The sequence below is a fragment of the Tupaia chinensis genome, unplaced genomic scaffold (assembly GCF_000334495.1).
Source record: "Tupaia chinensis unplaced genomic scaffold, TupChi_1.0 Scaffold000067_1, whole genome shotgun sequence".
In the NCBI taxonomy this organism is placed as follows: Eukaryota; Metazoa; Chordata; class Mammalia; order Scandentia; family Tupaiidae; genus Tupaia; species Tupaia belangeri.
This window is the reverse complement of record NW_006159526.1, coordinates 213423-221383: the sequence shown is the minus strand read 5'-3', so window position 1 is coordinate 221383 and position 7961 is coordinate 213423. Positions and strand designations below refer to the sequence as shown.

General features: G+C 44.4%; 1 pseudogene; it reads right to left on the bottom strand.

Annotated features, from left to right (window-relative positions):
- Positions 1-458: 458 nt before the first annotated feature.
- LOC114005521 (histone-lysine N-methyltransferase NSD2 pseudogene) lies at positions 459-1275 on the bottom strand (annotated as a pseudogene).
- Between the last annotated feature and the right edge of the window lie 6686 nt (positions 1276-7961).

The following is a 7961-nucleotide window of genomic DNA, read 5'->3' as shown; positions in this document are numbered from 1 at the left end:
AAACACATTCCTGGGGATTTATTATTGTTCATTTATTTTCTCTATCAAAGAGAAAGAGAGACAAAGACCGCATACCCCACAGTGTACCACACTCGGCCTCAGCTGCTAGAACATGGGTGCACACACTTCCTGCGTAATCCAGGTAGTCCCCTGAAGCCAAGTGGGAACCTTCCCTTGTGGGACAGCCTCCCAGAGTGCCACATTTTAAGGCTGCACCACCATGGCTCTAAATGGCTTTTGGTTTCCTGAACTGATAAATCTGTGGTACCATCAACCACTGCAGCCTAATTTTAATAATGATACTTTTACTTTTATTTAAACAACTCCACTTCTCTGTGAACACAACAGACTTGAAACTGCAGAAATAAGCTATTTCCTATCAGGAAAGTGCTCTCATGGCTCTTTCAGGGTGCCTTCCTCCTCATGTTGGGTGTCTCTGAGGAGTCCTCCTTCAAAAGCTACAATGCTCTTCTGAAACATCCAAGCTCTTTCTGGGACACGACCAAGGGACCATATGCGACAGTGGTGTGCATTCTCTCCCTAATCTTTATGTTTGGCAGCATTGTGTAGGAGGGGATCGGTAGAAACCATGCCAGAACAAATACCAACTCTGCCATGTTGTATTGCAACAGGGGTCTTTGTCTCTGCCAGTGTTTGGACAGAGCTCTTTCTGAGCTGGAATCTTTTTATCTCAAGGACTTGAAATCATGGACACTAGAGCTGCTTCCGTTAGGCCCTGCTCCAGAAAGCAGTCAGGGGTTATGCTCCTCTTCCTGTTCCTTCTCACCTCTTTTCTAGTTTTTGTCTATTTTCTTCTGCCCAGGACACATAAGTGGCACCTTTTCCACAAATGGGCAATTCAAAGAGTGGCTTACCATTCATGAATATTTGGGTGATTTTCGGCTTAATTTCTGGAGAGTCATTGTCAGTAGAAGTGATGTGCAGTGGTGTCCCAAATGACAGGTCAGTTCCTGGGACTCAAAATGCAATTGGACATCATGAGCACCTGGTTCTCCATTAAATCCACGGAAGTAGGGTCTTTCTACTTCTCAGCTGCAAGGAAGGGAAGGAAGTCCGAGGGTGCCACGACATTTTGCATGGCCCCCTCCCCTGGCCTTTGGTAAGGGAGCTGGGCCAAGGAGCAGTTCTGAACATTTGCCTTCCCCTCACAGGCTGAGTCTTTGTGTTTGTGTTGCCAAAGATTTCTGGTGCTGGCCTCACCTTTATGCATCTGACTACTTTCTGAATGGAAAGATAACTTTTTTTGCATGTAAATTACACTCAGTCCAGAGGTTTCTATTCTTAGACCACTGTGGTAAGGTGCTTCCTGGGGGCAGCGAGCGCGACCACCCTGGGGATGGAGTCAGGGCTGTCAACAGGGAGAGGCAGGAGGGCAGGGGTGGGGATAGGGTTCCCCTGCAGGAACAGGGCGACCAGGCTCAGGCTGTCTGCAGAGCACTGCCCCTGCTCCTCCCACCCTGGGCTGCCCAGTTTTAACAAGGAAAATTGTACGCTGCTTATTGGCTGTAACGCTGGCAGGTCTGGACAGAGCTTTACAGATTCAGGCCCAGACCACGCTCGAAGGGCAGAAAGTTCTGGAAGGGAGTGGACTGGAACTGACCAGCCCAGCCATGCCCATGTTCTCTTAGAGCCCTGCTCAGACCCCGCCTTGCGCCCACTGCCCTCCCAGAGGGCGCTGATTGGCTGCTGAGCAGGCAGGGACCACAGACCCAGCTTTCCAAACCTTGGCAGGAGCCATGTTTGCCCCAGGGCGGCCAGCACCCAGCTTGATTATTATTATTATTTTTTCTATGGTAATACTGTGCTACCTTGTCAAGGTCACAGGCTGCCATGATATTTGGATGAACGTCATTTCTGAGTTTGTCTGTGTTTCCAGGTGACTTAGCATTTGCAAGTAACCTAGCAAAGCGAGTCCTCACCAGTGTGGGTGGGCCTCCTTGCCAGTGTGTGGAAGGCCTAGATCACACCAGACATAGGAAGTTCTATTTTAAAGACAATAATGCATCCTTTTGTGCTTACTTAATTTTTATTTCTTTCTTCAAAATATGTTTCTCTCTCAGTTGTCACCACATTACTTAACGAGGTCACCTTATACAAAATTATTCTGACCAAAAAGAGGGGCCATGCTAAACTCCATGCTCTGGGCATGCCTGCCCCTGCCCCCTACCCCCTGCCGCCCACAATCTAACCACAATTACCATTGGTTCCACATTTTCAAAATCTTGAATTTAACCTTGTTTTTGTTCCCCAGGGCAGCCTTCTTAGTTTATGTCTCCATTATTTCTTGCCTCAAGCATTCCAACAGTCTTCTGATTGCTCTTACATTCAAACTAATGTTTTTTTTGTTTTTTTTTGCAGAGGTTTTTGCTATCGGGCATGTGTGCTTGCCAGAAAGAGAGAGATGGAGAGATAGAAGGTGAGAAATCACCCCCCAGGGCATGGCCACTAAACAATCCCTTCTCCTCCATTCTCTTCTCTGGATCTTGGGCATGCACGCACACGTGCCTGCCGTGAGTTTAAGCCACCGGGTCCGGGACTCAAACCTAACAATGTTTTCAATGTTACAAATCCCTTTTATGATTAAAAAAATCACTTTAATAGGTGGGAGAGAGTATTTTCTGGATATTTTGAGAGGCCTTATCAGCCCACCATTTAGGGGAACTTCCACCTTCACATACAAAATCTTCCAATAAAGTTCTCCTTTTCTACTCCTGTACACTAGGCTGTGGTAAAGTCTTGTCCCCTAGTCCTACTAGCCACGCTCACCCAATACTGAATGAGAGTCCCCCTGACTCTCACCATCTCTGACATTTCCAGTATTTGGAAACGCGGGACGAGTGTCTGGTCCGGTGGGAGAGTGGAGTCTTAGGGAAGAAAATGGAGTGATTTTCTGTGGCCTAGGCTCAATGGCCACTTCCTGTCCCATATGAATAGCAGGCATGAATCACACTATAAAAGGCTGTGTCCAAGAATCAGATTGTACTTACCTTGGGCTGTAAACAGCAGGACACTCCCTCCATTTGTCACATGCTCAGTTATTTCTGTTCTAAGGAACAAGGCCATGGAAATTCTCATGGATCAAGTGACTGATTTCCTCACATCTATGATAAAGAAACTCCTAATGGGCCAATTAATGACTTGTGCAATGGAACAGGCACTGATGACCTTAGACCCGTTATCACGTGTCTTATCAGAACCATTGAGATGGTAGTACTGGAAAATGTTTCCATTTTGTACAACAAACCGTCGCCAATACCATTCAAAAGCATCCGTATTTCTTCAAAAGGATGATGAATCATAACCCAGCACCAATGATTGTGGTTTAACTTCTCAGTCTAAACCCATGTATAATCCAACTCGGTATCTGCATGATCAGCCAGCAGGAAATCTTAGAAGGCAACATCCCATATGATTTTCGAAAAGACGGTGTGTCACTGTAAATTATTGGCAATGATTATCCATTACGTTCCTAATTATAAATCCTGCACGTTGAGATGGTCATCTTCCAGAGATGAAATAGGCACCCATTTTGTTTTATGAACTGATGAAACTCCTGTGGCAACATCCCCTGAACTGTAGGCCACAAAATCACCATGATGATCCAGCCTTGTTAAGTCAGTGTCTCCGTTGTCCTTCACCCTCACAAAGACCACAGACTCCCAACTGCAGAAGTGAACCCCTACTTAAGTCCAAAGTGCTACATGGTGGTTCATTGAACATTGAAATGAGGGAATAAATAGGGCTAGATCTGGTCCATTAGGGAGGGAGAGTTCAAGGTACTCTTTTCAGTTTAAACAAAGGAAATAAGACCCTCTGCAACAAAAGAGAAGCCCCTGGCAGTATGAATTTGACCTGCAAAGATCTCTGCACCCTCTAACATCTTCTCTGCCCTCAATCCTCTCCCCACCCAGGTTTGTGAATTCTTCAGAGCTCCTCACTCTTTAAGGTCTTCTAGACCATAGGGCATCCCTGCCTTGCCTATTTTCTCCATTCTTCTGGGCTCCTGCAATCTAAGGTCTTCCAAGTATTTCATCTCTCCCACTCCCTCCACTCCTGCAGCCCAGCTCACCTCCCACCCAGCTAGTTTTCTCCATTCCACAGGGTGGAGAACCCCAAAATAATCTGAGCTCTGAATTAACCCCTCCATGTTTCCATGTGAAAGCAACCTTTTAGGTGGTGTGCATATACCCACACCTTCCCTGCTCTCAATCCTTCCTTTCTGCATTCTTCTGCTGTTCTTACCATGTAAGGTCTTGGGAGAGCCTGAATTCCCCCCACACTCCTTTTCTGAATTCATTGGAGACCTGCACTTTCCAGAGTCTTCCTGGCCCTCTATGTGCCCACATCTCTGAACTGTTTCACATCATGGGAGGCCCCAAGTCTCCAATCATCCATGTGCTAATCCCTAGCCCCAAGCATTCCTCAGGGATCCACCTTCAGGCAGGTTTCCAGCCCCCAGACCCTCCCTCTGCCTGTGCCCAGGATAGCATTCAGGCTCTGAGTAATCTCAGTACTGTTCATGCACCTGCAGATCTCTGTGGAATCTCCTTACTGCCAAACTTCTTTGAAGGATGTCTCAGAGGACCAAGGTGAAGATTGTTCATGGTGCCCCCGCTCTCCTCACTATTATGCACTTGCCAAATCTCAACCCCATTGTGAGAGCAAGCTGCCCAAATCACACCATGGTCAGAGCTGGACACTGGCAAACACTGGCCGTCTCTCAGGAAACCTCCTCTGCTGTCTTGTCATCACCCAAGTCAGCCCCCCTCCCAACCTCCAACTCTTGAAATTCCCTGATGTGGCCTCTTGCTACTTAAAAAACCCTGAAAACAATATGTAGTCCATTCCTGAGTTCTGTGAGCCATGCTAACAAAATATCTAACACTGTCTGCTAACACTGATGGCTGAGGACAATGACATTAGTGATGACAATGCCGTCCATGATGAGAATGACACCAGTGACCGGCCCAGCTCCAGTCATCAGCAATCTAGAGAAAACTGAGTCTGCAGGCTTCAAGGACTATCCGCATCTCTGACTGCCAGGGATCTGCTGCATGTGATTCCCGTATTCTGGGCTGTGGTAAAAGACACTGATCATAGGAACTCAATCATGAAGTAATGGATTAAAAAATAAGGCTTAATGCTAAGACCAACAAGTGGCTTGGTGGTTAAGGCACTTGACTCTCATATGGCTGAACACAGTTCAAGTCCTGGACCTGGTGCCTTATTTTCTCACTTTCCCTCTCTCTCCGTGTGTCTCTCTGTGGTGAGTGCTCATGCCCTATAGCAAACTAGAAAGTGATAACAATAATAAATAAAATTAAATAAAAAATAATGAAGTAGACATAGTGAGGGGCCAGCAGATGGCATAGTGTTTACATTGCTGGGCTCACAAATGGCTGATTGTGGTTCAAGACTTGGACCTGGTGACTTGAAAATCATGCCTGCCATGTTTTTGTGCATACTCAAGATCCCAGAATCAGGGAGGAGAAGGAATGTGGCATGGCCACCACCACCACCCACCCCGGGGAGGGGGGTGATTTCTCACTTTCCGTTACTATTTCTGTCTTTCTCTCCAGCATACACATGCCCTAAGACAAAAACATATCAAAAAAAAAAAAAAAAAAAGAGTGATTGAGTTGGACAGTTTTCTCCTCCATAGCTATTCTCAAGTTTTGACTTGAATAAAACATCTTTTACTTGCTTGACAAGCTCGGGTCAGACTTCCTTATTGAGGGTTGACACCACTAAAGTTTCTCATTTTTCTTATTAACATATAATAATTGTACATACTTGTGGCAGTACAATGTCCCCTTTTGTAATGCTCCTCTTTCTACTGTCTTCTTTTTGTCCCTTCTTCTTATTTGGAAAACAAAAACAAAAACAAAAAAAAACACATGGTGTGGTTGTTAAAGTGCTGGACTCTCACATGACTGACCAGTTTGTGTCCCGGAACTGGTGATGTGCTTTCTCACTTTCCTTTTCTCTATTACTGTCTCTTTCAGCATCAAATAAAAAAATAATGACAACTGGGACCAGCAGATGGTGTAATAGTTATGTTGCTGGACTCCCACATGGTCCACTGCAGTTCGAGTCCCACACCTGATGGCTTAAAACCCATGCCGTGTGCATACGTGCCCAAAATCCTGAGAGGAGAATTGAGAGGGGATTGTGGTGTGACCATCCACACAGAGGGTGATTTCTCCCTTTCTGTCTCTCTGCCTCTCTCTGACTCTCTGGCAAGTGCACACACCTGATAGCAAGAGCTCTCCAAAACAGAATAAAGATTCCAATCATCTCAACCACTTGTCATTACTTTGTATTGGGAATATTCAAAATCATCTTTTTTAGTTACTTGAAGATATATACTAAGTTGTTGTTAACCATATTCTCCCTACTGTATAACACCAGGGATTGTGTTCTTGGTCTGTCTGCAATCTTGTTTTCCTTAATCAACATCCTTCCGTTTACCCCGCCCCCACCCTATCTTCCCCAGTAGAAGTAATACATCTACTTCAATGGGAGATCATATTTTTCAATTTCTTCATATGAGGGAGAACAAATGGTATTTCTTTTTCTGGGCCATTTCACATAAAATAATGTCCTCCAGAATCACCCATTGACAGGATGTTGTCCTTTTTAATGCCTGAAATGTATTTCAGTGTGTGTGTGTGTGCATGTACACCACATTTCCATTATACATTTTTCTATTGGTGGACTCTTAGGCTACTTAGCTTGTGTCTAACTATCTTATGTATTTCTTTTTTTAAGACTGCCTTCTTCTTTCATTGAAATTTTTATTATTATATTTTTAATATGATATAGAGTATGTGTGCTCACGAGAGATAGATAGAGAAAATGAGAAAACAAGCCACCAGGTCCAGGACTGGAACCATGGTCAGCCATGTGGGAGCCCAGCACCTTAACCACCATGCCAGCTGCTGGCCCCATATCTTTTGTTTCTATCATATCAGTTATAATGTCTCCTTTTTTACTTCTGTTTTTAGTTATTTGGGATTTCTCCCTTTTTTTAGTCTAATAATAGTTTGTCCATTTTTTTAATCTTTTCAAAAAAAACTTCCTTCATTGATCTTTTGGAGTTTTCTGTGTTCTTTTTGTTTGTTTGTTTTGTTTTGTTTTGTTATGTTTTCCTCGAGGGTATTTATTTCTTCTCTGATCTTTAGCGTTTCTTTCCTTCCACTAAATTTCCAATTAGTTTGGTCTTATTTTTCTAGTTCCTGAGGATGGGTCACTAGAGTGTTTATTTGAGAGCTTTTATTTTTTGGGGGGGGTGAATCAATGCACGTAGGCCTATAAATGTCCCCCACAGGACTGTTCACTGTACCCATAGGTTTGGATGTTGGTGCCCCCTGGTGGGCCAAGGACATCACAACAAATGTGTGCCCAATACAAAGATAACCAAGCCTGGTAAGTCACATATTTTTTTTTTAGAGAGAGAGATATTTTTGCTACAGGGCATGTGTGATCACCTGAGAGACAGAGACATAGAAAGGGAGAAATTAGACCCTGGGAACACAGTCATGCCACAATTCCTATTTTGGGCACACACGCACACGTTTTAAACTACTGGGTCCAGGATGTGAACTGTGGTCACTAAGTGGGAGTCCAGGGATGTAACACTTACACCATCTGCTGGTCCCCCTGTAAGTCATTTTAAAATTCTCTAATAAGCCCATAGAAAAACATAAGAAAGACACAGGTGAGAATAGTTTCAATAATATTTTACTGAAATTATAGTAATATATATTAACTCAATGAATGAAAGGCATCATGTTCCGTAGAGTTTGAGGCCTGGCCCACAGCCTTGTGGTTCACCTCACCATCTGGCTACCATTTTGTGACCCCTGTCTACATTCTAGACACCGTACTGACCAACTTCAATGAGTTCTTTTCAAATCTTCAACCCTGAGCAGTAGGTA